Source organism: Kogia breviceps, chromosome 6 (genome assembly GCF_026419965.1).
Source record: "Kogia breviceps isolate mKogBre1 chromosome 6, mKogBre1 haplotype 1, whole genome shotgun sequence".
Lineage (NCBI taxonomy): Eukaryota > Metazoa > Chordata > Mammalia > Artiodactyla > Physeteridae > Kogia > Kogia breviceps.
Window position 1 is genome coordinate 87,454,648 of NC_081315.1, and position 16,733 is coordinate 87,471,380.

Below are 16,733 nucleotides of genomic sequence, written 5' to 3' on the forward strand. Positions count from 1 at the left end.
CAAGAATCTGGGACAGGTATCAGAAGACCAGGCAGCAGAACTCAAAATTAATCACTTCATTTTCTTCGCGTTAGAACATGATGGATTCTTGACTTCACTGGAAGCAGCAAGAGCAGCATTACTGTCAAGCTGTGTATCAGATTCACCACACAGTCTATTATTAATTCTATAATCAAAGAAAATGTGACTATAGGAGCCTTCAATATTTGTGGTTTTCTTCACTGTTTTTGTTGTTTTGCCTTCAGGGGCTCTGCTGTTTTGGTGCCGATCTCTCTTAATTTTCTTAAAAATATAATTGTGAACTTCAAAGTTATGAAGACAGATTTTTAAATAATACCTGTTATACACATACAATATGGATGTCAACCGTTTCCTGAAGCCTGTGCCTCTGTGTGGCACACACTGGGATTGCTTTCAAGTTAGTCTTGACTAAGTTCTAAGCACCAGAACTATGTTTATTTAATGACTGCCAACTTGAATCCGTTAATAAAATAATTCAGAAATGAACTGAATATCCTAAGGAGGTAACAGTGATCACAGCACCATCTTAAGAACTGAAAAATATTAAAATTGTAGACTTTCAATCTAGTTCCCAATAAATTTGTTCCTAAAAACACAAAACCTATTCATTTGTGATTATTACCTTAAAAGATTATATGGTAGGTTTAAATAAAATATTTTTTGTTTCTCTAAAAGAATCTGTTGGTAAGTTAGTTTCGGCTGAAGATGTCATTATTTAAGACGGAGTGCCATATCCATCTCAATGGATGAGGGAAAGGAGATAAAGAATTGCTCTCAAAGAGTGGTCTGGCATCCACTTTCCAGCTCCAGAGAGCAAATAGAGTTAATTTAGAATACTGGATAAAGCAAAGGAGTCAGGGAAGTGAAGCCTGGATGCAGAAGAATCAGAGACAATGTATTGCTTGTAAGAATAGATATCTTGGGGCTGGGAAGGAAAGTGCATTAGGTGTCACTTGTAATCAGAGGGAAACTCCTTTGGGGTTTACAATAACTAGTCTGCATATAGGTGGTCAATATTTTATGCTCTCTCTTTGCATATCTTCCACAGAGAGGTAGAGTGTATTTCCCTTTCTTGTGATTTGCATTTATCAATAGAATGTGACAGAAGTGACATCTTGCAAGTAGCTTTGGGTTCAGCCCTTAAAAGACCTGTAAGCTTCTACTCTTGCTTTTTCAATCTAGTTGCAAGGAAAAATCAGGTCTTTCTTCTGGAAAGAGACACTGTGTTGAAAGGCCCCAGAGGCTAAGGCACATGCTGTTAGAGAGAGACCAAGTGGAAGAGAATAGCGGCACCTTAGTCAACCACTGGCACTAAGGCTCCAGATATGTGAAAGCGGTCTCCTTAGAACTTTTAGCCAAGCCTGTCCAGCTTGGGTGACCTCACCTAATTCTTCGGGGATTAGATTTGCCCAGTCAACTTTGAGAATGGTAAGAAATAGCAAATCATTTTTGATTTAAGCCACTAAGGTTTGGAATGGTTTTTTTAATGCAGCAAATCATATTTCCTGTGCTAGGTTGAAGAAGTATGAGTAACAGCTTTCTGACAGAGAAAATATTAACAAAAGTGTAGATGGCTAGAATAGTGATGGATAATGCAAAAACATATTTTTTTCCTTCCAAGGGTACTTCAATAGCATAAACATTCTGATTCTATGCCTTCTTTACTTATTCTGCTTAAATGGAGATGAAATGAATTCTGTTTTAAGTGAGTGTGGCAGGAGAAACAAAGCCATTTGTAGGCTGGTTTTTCCCTTTCTTTTGTCTTGCAATGAATCTTCTGTAACCATTTTCCTCTGTTCACCCATCTCTATGACATAAAAGGGATAATTCCCACCTGGCATGGCCTATCCTGTCTTGTATTGCTATAAAATTGAGTGAGTGCATCTATCTAATTCTGAGATTTGGTGTCAGGAGTACAACTCTCTTAAATATATAAACCATATTCTACAACATCAGCTGCATCAGTGCTATCTGAGGACAGTGAATCTGGTACTGAAGGAAGAATTAGGTTTGCGCTTCCAGCTTAATGTTTGGGCTTTGGCCAACAACTTTGTTGTATAGACTAGAAATTGGGTCCTAGATAACTGGACATTTAAGAACACTCCTATTTGGAGAATGCAATTATGGAAATCTTTGTGGGAATTCTGAGGGTAAATTGAGGTAGGACCATTCTTTTTTTCAATTTCTCAGTCATTTAGAAGTTCTGTGGGGAAGAAGCATATCAATTATTGGGCGTTGCTTAAGGCCTGATGCTATTAACCTCCAATCTAAGAGTGATGTTTTAAAACTCACTTTATAAACAAAAGTTTTGTAACTTGATTATTAATTCTTAACTACCTAATCAAGAATGTATTTAGTTTTATAAAATATTGCTATCCAGGTATTTGAAAATGACCTGCAGTGACTAAATAAATGAGTTTTGTACCTTAACTTTGAAATGCATTTAAAAGCACTCTCTTCGATTACATAGAAGGTCTTTGCTGTTTAGAAAAGTATAAACTATGGAAAGCTACATATTATTAAAAAGCAGATAATTTTTCAAGAAAGAAAGGTTTTGTGGTATAATTGGACGCAAGCACGTGGAGTAAGAATCGGAACACCTAACTCTTTTATTGATTTTTCTCTTTTCATTCCTCAATTTACTCAACTAACTAGTATAGAGCTGTCTAACTCTCCAGGTGGTTGTAAATATGAAATGAATAATGAATAAGTATACAGAAAACACTTTGAAAATAATCACAAATATTAAAATATAAGGGTTCATTTAATATATTCTCACAGATATGTATTATTATGCCTTTCTGGGAGCTAAGTGAAACTTTGAAAGGTTTTCTATTTGGGACCCAAGTAAACAAATTACTACAGTTCCATCTGGAGTTAAAATGAAAGTTGAATCATGATCATTACCAAGTGCAACAGACCTTTCTGTAGTTATTTTGCTGTCAGTTCAAATTTTTAAGTACTATATATATACTCCTCTTTTAGACTTTATAGCTGCCTGGTTGACCACTATTCCCTGATTAAAGTTAAAAACCACAGCACCCTTAACTAACAAGTCATAAATCATCTCATTCATAAAGGTGCAGATTACAACAGGGGTACAACCTCATCACTTTTATGGATGACTGTTTCTGATTAGGCAAAACATACAACAGGTATATTTTCTAAGCCTGACAGAAGACTCTGGCTCACAATGGTACAGGGAACATCTGTCATTTTGCCTCTCAAGCATCCATCAGGCAAAATTATTAAATCAACATGCATCATTTTGTATAATAGAACTAAAATCACTGTTATAGAACATAATTCCTGGATTGATTTTTCCTGCTTTGAAAATAAAAAACTTGGCTTCACGTTCATGGTTATGTAACAGTGGGAGATCATAATCTTGTGACAAAACTCTATATTATTGACATTATCTCTAAATGATATCTTGAAAGGATATATAAAATTTAATATACATTCAATTTAGAAAGATTCCATTCACATCACACTGACATCTATCTATTTTCTATTTATTTTACAGCCAACATTTGAATCCAAGCACAATATTTATTTCTGTGATGTTTACTTCTTGCTTAAGTCTCTCAGCAAATATAATCCTGATGAAAATCTTGATCTAATGAACAGACTTTGACACCAAATGCTTACCGATGCATCCTGACTCCAGTAGTGTGACCTTGGATGGGATACTTGCCCTCTGATGAAATTTACTAATCTATGAAATAGGCAGAATAATAATAATAAGGTGTAATTCATATAATGTTGCCTGGAATAAATAGGTTCATACATTTAATATTCTTAAAGCATTGTCTGGTATATAGTAAGAGAAATATGATGAACATTCAATTTATAGCATTCACCGTTTCATTCATTTTTTATTCCTTTCTTGGTTCTGTGGCTTAGAGCAACATGTTTCAATTCTCTGAGCCACTGTGTGCTAAAAAGACCTTCTGCCTTTCAGCTGTTTGGCATATTAGATGAGGCAAAATTTGCAAATTATATTTTTAAATAGCATAGAAAAATATCTCTTTCATAAATGATTCAGGGCAATTTGGAAATTAACTCTTTACAAAAGTTGGAATTATGATACTATAGAAAATTTTGTTTTGCAATCATTAATTGAAAGTTATTTTAAATTGACTATGTATTGCTCTGAGTATTTTACTTTTCCTCCTCTAGTTCCACTCTTTATCCTTAATTCTGCTCTGTGCCACAGAAAGCTGGCATCTGTAGACTGTGTCAGTCTGCACCTTTGCCCTATGTCTTCCTAGTGGATTTGATCTAAGTGGGGCATCAGTTGAAGAGGAGAAGTCAAAACTGAGGGAAGTGAAAGTATGTATAGTCTTGATTCTCTCTCTACCAGGTCAAAGGGAATTAAGTGTGTCTCTTTACTGAAGGCCACACCTCGGTTTGGAGGTGACCCCCTCCAAACAACTCTCACCGTTTTTGTTCTGATAACCACTTCTTATTCTTGCCCATTTAGACCTAGAGGTAGTAAGGCTCCAGCTCTTGCCAGCCCAGGAAACTGTATTGTCCCTTGGTAGTTTTCCCAATTCACCCTTGTGAAGCCCACCTTTATTAAACTATCTTGAATTACCCAGTTTGAGTGTGCCATCTGTTTCCTGTCTAGACCCTCACTGGTACATAAATCCGAGTTTGAACTGTAGAGTAAGCAGGCGTACCTGAGGCATATGAAAATGTTAAGTGCTTCAGAGATGAATTTTATTGTTGCTGAAGTTCTTTAGTGTGTCCAGGGTGTGGTAGTTGAAGTGCTTGTTTTATGTGTAATCATTTTGAAGATGTGAGAGTGTTTGTCATCCTCAGCAATACAATTTTTTTTTAAGTGTTAAAAAGTATAGTGCCTTTTGGAAACATAAGGTCAGATTAGCATTCATTTGGATTTCACAAGGTAACTGAACACAGATTTGAATTGCAAAGTAGCTGTAATTTTCTTTTTAACAGACACAGTAACTCTTCTTGGCAACCAGCACTATAATTATAGACATTGTGTTCACTACAAACTTCCATGTTTTTGACAGGCTAGAAGATGAAAAGATACACAAGGACTTCCCGTTTTCAGTCTCACTTTTTGTCTCTTCTCACATCTCTTTACATCTGAAACTATGACCCAAATGGGAATTACACTTCATTATTCATGACATATTGTCCTCTTTAGAGGAATAAAGAAACTATGCATTCATGGAATAAAGCTGATGTTAGGGCTAGAATGAAATTTATTGTTTGCATGATGATGATAACCTTTCTAAAGAATAAAATGTGCCTAGATATTGAGATATTTGTATAGGCAAATAAATACTACTATAATATAATAATAGTAAAAGTGAAATAATTCTTAATAATAAGATATAACACATCAGAGATAGTGGTAATAACCAAGCACGTCAGAAAACTCAGGAAAAATGCTAGAGCAGAAATGTAAAAATGCATTTCTGTTTGGAACATCATTTGGTGGGCTTATGATACATTAAAATGGTCACCAGAGCAATTTTTGGTTTTTCAAGCAACTCTGCCCAAATTAGGGGCAGACATACTCACACTCAAGAAAGCTGCAAACCCCAGAAACAAACCTCATATCCCCAATTTCACACCTCACCTTTCTAGCTGATCTCATACTTATAGTGCCTCTCTACCAAGTTGGTTGATAAATGCTAATGTGTTTATAGATATCAGGGAAAGATTTTGCTTAATCTTTTGAGAATGAAAATCACACTTTTAAAATGAGTATCTCTATAAACTTCTTTTCTATTCTGACTTGAGGTGAAAATATTTATTGTAACGATTAGCTGAGCGGTTAGGCAATGGTATGGCTACACCAAGGAAATGAAATGAGCCATAACTGTTTCATAAAAAAAAATTTTTTTAAAAAGTAATGGGAAAATTGGTTTAGCATTTTCAAGGAGAAAGTTTAGTGGGAGGTAAAGGACAAGTCCAAGACGTTCCAGACACTTGTATTTTGTGATTTATTATATAGTATGTATAATAAAAGTTATTTATAGAAAACATTATTATTATTATCTCATCTTCCATCCCATCTACTTTCACACAGGGAAACAGCCTCAAGTTTTAAAGAGATAAAACAAAACCTTGCTCAGGTTCATAACCTACAACCATTGCAACTCAGCACACAGTCATCTCAGGGAGTGGCTGAGTCAACTCAGGCTGCCGTAAGAGTATACCATGGACTGGGTGGCTTAAAAGATAGAAATTCCTTTCTCACAGTTCTGAAAGCTGGGAAGTCCAAGATCAAGGTGACGACAAGGCAGGTTTCACACTGAGGCCTCTTGGCTTGTAGGTAGCCACCATCTCACTTTGCACTCACGTGATCTCTTCTTTGTGTGTGAGCAGAAAAAGAGAGCTCTGGTCTCTTTTCTTCTTTTTATAAGAAGAAATCTCATCAGTAATCTCATCATGGAGGCTTCACCCTTGTGCCATCCTCTAATCCTATATACCCCCTCAAGGTATATAGGTGTTAGCTGCAAATATCATATTGGGGGTAAAGCTTCAACATGTGAATTTTGGAGGAACAGACACATTTGGTCTATAACAGAGAGGGTACATTTTATACCTGTTGATCCATTGGTACTCTGAATTGGGTGATAAAGGAAGTTATCCCATAGGTGATTTTCTTGCTTTTCTTTCTTCTTTCCTTTTTTCCTTCCTTCTTTCCCTGCTTCCTTCCTTCCCTCTTTGAGGTTTATACATGACTATGAATAAATATAAGTAGATGATGTGTTCCTAACCAGTTTTTTCCTTAGGAAGTATATGGCCATTCCTCATTTAATTTACAATTTGATTCACAATTACATTACTATTTTTCCAAAGAATGCAAAGAATTTATACATATTTTCATAGTGTACACTTTAACAGTGTATAATGATTTTTCAAAATAATAAAGAAAATTAAAATTTCAGCTCCAATTACCTGGCACTCAGAACTCATCTCACTTGTTTGCAGCCTCTGGTGTAAGAGTTATTTTTTTTTTTAAAGCTGATTTTAGACATATCATCTGATCACTTTTTTTATTGTATCTTTAAGCTTGTACACATGTGCATATAAGTATATTATTTTATAAGAATATATATATTGAGGATATTATGTAATCCTAATCCTTCCTGTCATTCAGGAAATGATAAAAGTGATTTTTTAAAAAACCAGTAGGGCTTCCCTGGTGGCGTAGTTGTTGAGAGTCCGCCTGCCGATGCAGGGGCCACAGGTTCGTGCCCCGGTATGGGAAGATCCCACATGCCACGGAGCGGCTGGGCCCGTGAGCCATGGCCGCTGAGCCTGCGCGTCCGGAGCCTGTGCTCCGCCATGGGAGAGGCCACAACAGTGAGAGGCCCGCGTACCGCAAAAACAAAAAAAAACAAGACTGTGACTTTTAGTGATACAGAATAAAGAAAAGTATATTTGGGAAAAGGAGAACAATTAGATATAAGAATAATTTACATTTTTAGGAGTAGACATGAAATTAATCAAAAACATTTGAAAAGAAGGTGGTAGATATAGTGGTAAATATTTGATGATTATAATTGTCAAATATAATTTCAGAGAGCATAATTTTCAATGGAACAGACAGAGAAAGAATCCAATATTCTGCCTATAGTGTTTTATGTTTTAGTCCTAGTCTTTCTCTCAAACATCCCCTCTTATTATTATGTTTTTAAGCAAATTAAATGAACAAAGCTGTTTGATTTGAATAAAGTAGTCTCTGTATGTCATGTACAGTGTTGGTCTTCAGGAAGTCTAACAAGTTAAAGTCAACTCTATTGGTATGTTTTGAGAGACTTGGTCAAGCCTTTCTTTCCACGTCAATCTTAGAAGGAAGCCAGCATGCATTGATCATCCTCCTTTTAGGATACTCAGGCATATGTCACAACCTAGTGAGATGAAGTATAGATTTGGCCAATGGCAAAAGTAAGCTGATTCATTGTATTGATTGATATCATGATAGTTCTTTTCTCAGAGGAAGAAGTAATAAACTATTTAAGAATTGTGGTGATGTATATGACTAGATGAGGCTAAAAGACAGGGCCCAACCTAATCAGTTAAATTTGTGAATAACTTGGTCTGTGGCCATATGTGACATTCTATGACATTCCTCAGAAATTATAGAATACACTACAGCCTGTATCAGGCCCTACTCATAAGAAAAATGCATACTTTATTATCAAGCAATTTGGATTTAGTTGGACCCATCAAAAGTCCTGATATTTTGTTTTCTCAAGCTTCCTGTTAGCTTTGATACATGAAATTACACATTGAAATGTGGTCCAGAGCACATATAGACATGCAGCAGACTGAACTCAAACAGCATCATTAATCAGCATCAATAACATATGATGTTATCATACAAATGATTTTGAAAGTAACTGCTATGCAGACACATAGAGGATGCAGTCTATTGTAGAAATCTAACATTTTGCTACCATAATGATTATTGAAATTTTGGGCTCATAGGTTACCTGATGCAGTGGATAGATATAGCTCCTTTGAGGGACATACAACAACCTGCTAATGAGCTTTGGTGAAACATCCCCACTGAAAGACATCAAGTGATCTGAGAACTGAAATATCTTTTCTGTCATAGGTGTATTAGAGAGACATTGCAATAAGGATAGGCCATTTCAGCAAACCTCATTAATAATACGGAAATAGATTACAGGAATATGCCACCTATATATCCTATAGGTCGCATCACATCTCTGTTTTGGGATAGGTAATAGAATCCCCAGAAAAATGGTCAATACCTATAGATGAATAGTACAATTTCTAAATATTCTCCATGAATTCAGTATGAAGCAAGCTGACTGGTTGACTGATAAAAGTCTCATAATGAAGGATGCAATGTCATTTGGAAGTCTGCTGCTACTTGTCTTGGTTGAGGAAGAAAAAGATGAATCTGTGCAATGAGTAGAAATGAGGATAGTGCATCTGCTACTGAAGGAAGAACTGGGCTCTCACTTCCAGGTCAATGTTTGGGTTTTGGCCAAAAGCTTTATTGTGTAGTCTGGAAATTGGGTCCTAGATAACTGGACATTTAAGAACACTCCTATTTGGAGAATGCAATTGTGGAAATCTTTGTGAGAATTCTGAGGATAAATTAAGGTAGACTTTTATGATGTTTACCAATTGCTAGCTCAGAAAGCAATTGTAATGCCAAGGCTGATAACCTGATTTGGCCTCTGGACATGGCTACTGGTGAATATGAAGTCAGAAGACACAGAAGTGTTTAAGCTGTGCAGTTTTGGATAAAATGATGATATATTCCTTTGTCAATGACTGATGTTGCAAATGTGGTTAAAGATGTACAGAATGCCAATAGAAAAGAAATCATCAAATATGATTATGGTAGACAGTTTTCAAAGAAGATATCTGATGAATCATACCTGCCAATATTTAGCCCTCGTACAGTCTTCTCACACCTTGAAAGTGGACTGACCTGTGACTCATGTTGACCAATAGACAATGGAGGGAGTCACTGCACCAGTTACACCTCTAGACTTCAAGACGACAGGTAGCTTCTGCTTCCTTTTTCTTGGAATGCTCACTTTCATAAGCTTTGAAATAATATGTAAGAGGTATAACTACTGTGCTGAAGATATGAAAAAATCCTGTAGAGAAGCCACTTGGAGAGGAGAGGTCTTGAGATTACATGAAGATGGGTAAAGATATAACAGTCCCATCATCACAGAGACTCCAGTGACTCCAGCACCAGTTGCTCTCTGCCTGCAATTTTATGAGACACTCCAAGTGAAACCAGTGGAGCAACTTCCCAGCACATCCCAGTGAATTCACAAAACTAGGAAAGGTTTTAAAAAATTAAAAATGTATTTTAAGCTACTAAGTTTTGAGATGGTTTGTTATTTAGCAATCAACAATCAAAATAATGACCCCGGATGAGATTCCCAAAGCTATATGATTTGGTAAAGAATTTATAAGTTTACTTATAGGGATAAGTGAAAATAAAGCTTACATAGGTAATGAACCCAGGATGAAAAATATTTTGTAAATTGTCCTAAAAGCCTCAATTGATTTAATGTCCGTGAAGACTGATGAGCTAAAAGAAAATATGAATGTAGTTTTGGAGTGTGGTATGCCTCTACTAATACCTATAAAATGTATAAGTGGGATAAAGGGGAGATGGGAGAATAATTTAACTGGTAACAAAATATTTTAAAAAGTAAGCATATATGATCACAATAAACATATTTTATTTTTTCTAACTCATTGACTGATAGAGATGATAATGATTGGGTGAACTTGGGGAAGTAGAGAGGTAAACAGATGATTCTTTTTTCTTTCATCTACCTTCTGAAATGCCAAAAGACCTCTGGTCAAATACATCTTGTAATATTGACTGACGAAAAGTATAGGAGGATACAGGATCCAAGGTAAATGAGCATCTGGCCAAGAGCTGAGTACTAGAGCAAACATCTGTACTTCAATATCAATAATGGCTAATAAGTAATGACTAAGTGGTATTGATGGTATGCACCTAAACCAGAGAATGAGAGCTATCCATGTATTCCTGAATCTACAAATTAGGAGTAAAAGCTGAAAGAAGCCTAGATCTGATAACTTCCCTAAGCTGAGGTTGAACACACCTAAGCATCATCACTGTGACCATGCACATCTCAAGGATAGAATGATTGCAAGATGTTCAGATGCTGGACTTGTTTATATGCCATTCTTATAATCTATGTTGTTACTTGTTTAATTTCTTAAAGCTAAGTAAATTTATTGCAGGAAGAATTTACTATGTCTGATAAATTTGGTTGAAAAACTGAATCCAGGATTACTGCACCTAAGAAAGTAAAATGTTTTTTGCTGCTAAGAATCAGGGATTCTTGTGGCAATAGGTAAAAGGAGTCTCAAGGTTATGTGATTGTGTCAGTGCCTTACTCTGATAAGGAGGGACTTGTCTTCTCCTGCTTTTGAGCATCTAATGACTAATCCCTATCTTCTTTTGGGCAAGGTACTGACATCCACTGCTGAAGTCTGTAACTAATCAAATTCATGGTTTTCTTTCTGTTGGCTCCAGTTCTTAATGAGCTCATCTTGTATGATTTTTGACATTATTGGATTCAGTGCTACAAGACCTATCATGTGTCACATTTAATAGTTCTCATTTGCTCTACTGGGAATTCCTTCTTTGCCTCATGACATCTGGAATGCAACAAAGGACTCTGCATATTTCTAAAATGTATGAAAATTTCCAATTTTTTGTCCTTGTAACTGATAAACAATCCCCAATTGTATCTAGTTATTTGTAGCTTCTGCTGGCTTCAGAGTTTCTGCCCAGACAGGGATCTAGGACATATTTCTCACTTCCTGTCCTCTTCTTTCTAATTCTCCCTCAGATCATTTAATTGTTACTTCCTGCTTGGCAGAAAATACCCCTAAGTCCTATGGTTTTCTTTTTCAAAGTACCACTCGTTTTCTCCTTTACTTCAGACTATAATTGAACACTGAAACTAAAGAATTCATTCATTCTACATCAAGTAAAATCAACATCTACCATGAGCCACACTTTATTCTAATGCTCGGGTTAGAGTTGTGAACAAGTGAGATAAGATCACTGATCTCATGCAACATATTTTAGTGAGGAAAAACAGAAAAAAGCAAAAAGTATAGAGATAAGTAAGGTGAAAAATATTAGACATACAATAAAACAATATGATTTGGGTGATGACTTAGGTTGGGTAGTCAGAATAGGTCTTAATGAGGCGGTACATTTGAGCAGAGACATGAATGAAAGAATAATAGAGTGAGACCTGCAGGGATGACAGGCCAGATTATTCAAGTGAGGAAACAGTGAGGGCAAAATCTCTTGCTAAAAAATGGTTTGAAGGCCCATGAATCAAGAGAATAAAGAACCACTGAGAGAAGAGTAGATTAGGTCAAAGAGCTCAGTAGGCAGCAAGTCATGTAGAAGTTTTTACCATGATGAAACATTTAAATTTGAGTCCATTTGCAAAGAGAAAGTTTTGGAAGATTCTAAGCAAAGATGTGACATTATCTGATTTATATTTTTCAAAGATCACTCTGGTCTTGTTTGGAATTCTATGCAGAAACTGTAGCAGGGTAAAGAGAGCAAGCAGAAAGATCTGTTATGAAGCTATTGCTGAAACCTACATGAAAAATGGTGATGTGTAGAGAGAAAAGGATATCTAAGGAACATCTTTTTGTGGTAGGGCCTATAGGACTCACAAGTGGATTGGTTGCAATACATAAGGAAAAATAAGAAAGTAAGAATGATTCTACATTTTTGGTTTGAACAAGTAGGTGGATGGTGACTCTATTTAGAGAGATGAGTAAGATTAAGAAAATGACAATTTAGGTAGGGGTGGGAGAAGAAGAGAGGGATTATTCTATTTTTTTAATATTAAATCTGAGGTTTCCTCTTGGACATCTAACCAGTGCAGATGTCAAGAAGCAGGTTTATTATATTAGTTTGAATCCTAATGAAAAGTTCCATGTTGGAGTTATAAACTACAAGATACCAGTAATTTTAGTACTTAAAGCTCTCATAAAATAAGGTTATGTGGAAAGAGAAGGCCTAAGATTTACCTTGGAATAATACAACACTTAAAATTTGAGTTGAATAGGAGAGGGAGAAGAAAAGTGGTTGTTATTTAAGAGGAATCCGAGAAGGATGTGTTGTCATGGAAGACAAGTGAAGAAGGCGTTTAGGAAATAGGGAGTGGTCAACTGTGCAGAACACTCCTGAAATGTAGAGTAAGACGAGGCAGTGGATATAAGTATGTTTACTCTTTAACCTTTCAGATCCACTCTGTCGTTCATGTGCCTGTGTTCTGTCCCAAAAGGCTGAGATGTGTAGAATAATCAAGAGTTGCCTTGAACTCCGAATTCTGTCAACTCAGTTAACTGGGATCTCCAGCATGACATCTGGAGAGAGAGAAGAGAGTAAAGTCAAATGTTTATTCCTTACCTCATTTCTTGGAGGCTTGCTTTGTTCTGGCTATGTTCCTCTACTGGAAGACATAGCTTCTCTCCAGGGGGCTCCTTCTTCATGACTTTTTTCTTCATGATTAGCAAATGCATTCTTCCATCATCATTCCAAGATAAGGGTCAATTACAGCTCTGCTGTTAGTCGACCTTGGGTGCTATTTTATCTCTGTGGTATTTCTAGAGTCTTCCTACATTTTGTAAATAAACCCTGTATTCAACCTTCCTTGAATTACGCTAATTGTCTTATGTAATGTTTCCTGTTGCAACTCTGAGTGTGACAGTGCATAAAAATGACATTGGATTGCAATGTGGATGTTGCAGCAGTCCTTAACAAGAACAGTTTCATCTTACGAGGGGAGTTGAAACTTAATTAGAGTAGTGCATAGGGAAAATGATGTGAGGAATTAGAAACAGCAACAGTAGAACAAATTTTCAGGATGTTTTGCTGTAAAGGGAATAGGGCATTGGGGTGGTTCTTAAGAAGGGGGCATGTGGTAAAGAAAACATTACTGACAATGAAAAAAACTGAAATGAATTTCAAAAATATCCTTATAGTGAGAATTTTTTCATATATGGTATCCAGTTATGTTACCTTCATATAGAAAAACACTATGACCCTGAAGCTCTAAGAGGGATTAAGAGGATGTCCTATGTGGACATTGGGGATAGAAAGAATAAACTCTATTCCTTAGTTCAACTCTGCTGCTTCACCTGAGAAAAAATAGAAAACAAAGGAAGAGGAAGGGATCTTTGAGACTCTAATTTTCCAAGATTTTTTTATGGTAGTAAAGAAAGCAGGGGTTAACGGGAGAAGATCTGTTCACTCTTTTAGAAAGTTGTGTTTTGTTAAGCTGTTCAAATGTTATACATCTTTAGAACATGAGCAAAAGGAAAACATGCATTTGAGTAATTCTACACACATTTTATCAAGTATTTTATAAATAATCCCCTTTAGCTTTTAACATAAAATTAATTATACTTGAAAATAATAGCTAATTTCAGACTTTAAGAGTTCTCAGTTTCTTAAAATCTGTGCTTACAGCAATTTACAGTTTGTCTCATAAGGAAAGGTGTTGGTATAAGATACATCTGTGGGAAAAATGAGAAAAATGGAACTGCTGTGAGATCAACACTGCCTGGGAAAATAGGGTCATGGAGATATAATTGCTGAGACTCACCCCTTAGGTCTCATTTATTTCCCCAGGAAAAACATAAGAAGCTTTAGAGAGGAGGAAACATCTGAGAGTAAAGAAACTAAGCAGATCTAAAGTGTAGTTGATAAAAAAGTACAAACTCCTAAAGCTTTTTCTTTGCCAAACAGTTGTCACAGAGATCCTGACCCTCTTCACAGGTCTCTTGTGACTAGATCAGTTTTGTGAGATGCCTCATTAGTTCAAGAGAGCTGGAAATGGCAAGCTACTACATTTGTATTACATTCAAAGGCACCACTCACTTTTATGATATACACTTGATGGATTCACTTGAGTAATTACATTGGTTTAGAGCACAGCAAAAATCAAGTTTTGGCAATATATTTATTTCACTAACCTATTAAATGAGTTTTTCCCTGTAAAACAAATATATAATAAAGTAACAAATGCAATCTATCTAGGTCAAATACTGAAGCTATAATGGTATAAAATTCTAAAGATTGGCCAACAAAGTTTTTAATAATATATTCATATATCTCCAAGATGATGAGAGGCTAGAATTTGAAAAAGTATTGGAAAACTTCCAAAATTATATTCTATTCTACAAATATTAAGGTATTATTATTTATAAATATGTGTTTAAGTTAGCTTTAATTATTTATCCAATGGTTGTGGCTTCTTTTTGAACCTACAATAACAAAAAATCAGAACAAAGAGTTCATAATAATGTAGTTTTAAAAATGTGTGTCAGTTGACAATTATGTTGTGACCACTGATAGGCTTGCTGACCATAACAAATATTCAACAACATTAATATCTGCTTAAAAAGGCAGAGTAGTAGTCTAGCTTAGTAGGCTTATTTCTTTCCTTTCCAAGGGGAAGGCACAATAATGATAGGAGAGCAATGATCACTGCACACAGGAAACTGCAGTTTTATAACAAGCAGAAGCACACAGATAAGCATAAAAGGCAAAATGCAATATATCAAAGATAACTGATTAGACTTAATAGTAATTAATATTAAAAACTCATCACCCTAAACTCATCATTCTATTAGGGTCTGAGGAAAATCAGTGATTGGTATCTCTGTTTACTTCACTTAAGTTCAAAATCTGTTAAGAAACAAAAAAGATTATGGCAGATAAAAATCAAAGTAGAATATTTATTACCAATAAAGCTGATACTAAAGAATGTAAATTAGGTGTACTACAACAGTGTTTTAATACTGAACGTCAGTGTTAGACCTGCCCATCTACTAGGTTGGAAGATCTGTGCACCACACGTTTGTGTTCCTCCAGGACAATCGAACAAACTTCACAGTCATATTTTAGAAAAGCTTTTCAAGGTACCTATTGTAATTTTTTTGTTTTCCTCAGGCTTTCTAAATTACAGCCAATATCTCTCCTTTCCTTTCTTTTTTTTGACAAACCACTTCAAAATTTCCTTACGGGTGTGGTGTGTGTGTGCGCTTGTATCGCGTATTTGTGCATGTGTTATGTGTCAAAGTCCACCTTATCGACAATAAAATATTTTTTTAAATTGTGGTTACATTTGATAGGCAGTGGAAAATATTAAAGTTTTTGGACAAATATCAATTTAAGATTAAAAATTTATGATTACAACCTGAAATTGTGAAATTGATCATGTTTTAGAACGTCCCCCTTTCCCTACCATTACTATATTTCATTAAGTGAAGGCATTAAAGGGCAGCATTTATAAAAGTTAAAGCAAGTGGCTTATCCACAACTGACTCTCAGTAAATGACAGTTCCCCTTCTCCCTTCACTTCCTTACTCTGGACCCTTGGAGGGAAAGGATGTGAATTCTGAATTTCTAGGTGAATTTTATAATCATGTAGAATTGGTAGCTTCTGAAATTATCGCCATTGATTTTTTTGTATCATTTAAAAATAGAATTGTGAAGTGTTATGAGAAGAAATAAGCCTGTTATTATTTGGGAACAGGGAAAGGAAAACCACAGTTTTCCAAAATTTCTTTGTGCTTTTCAGAATTCACTAAGTCAACATATTTGTTCTTGATGTTATCACTACACTTTCAGTTTCACTTTTCAATTTTACGGTACTTTTGAAAGAAAGTCTGTAGCTTAAGCTTTATAAATATTTAAGCTGCTGCCAGATAGAGTAGAAATATGAAGCCAAGTGGAAAGAAGGAAACGTATTTGAGGAAAAAAGACAAAACATTAGGAAAACCTCAAACAGTGTCTGGAGAACTTTGTAGGAAAACAAATGTGTTGACAGACAGAATCATCTACTTTGGAGCTAATTTTAAAATACCCAAAAGCTGAAAAAGTACACAAAAATTCTTGCATGTTCCATTGTAATAATTTGTATATAGGACTAGTATTAATATAATCAAATTCCCTTCTATAGGTTTGGGCTTAGAACTAGGATCTTAGTAAGAATAGATAGCGTTAAACAGCTAGTATAAACCTATTTATTCTATTTGTTCTAAAAATAAATTGTGATTACTCATAAAGCACATATTTAATAATTATAGCAATAATTAAAAGTTCAAAATACTTCTAAGTAGTAGGCATGATAATAAGT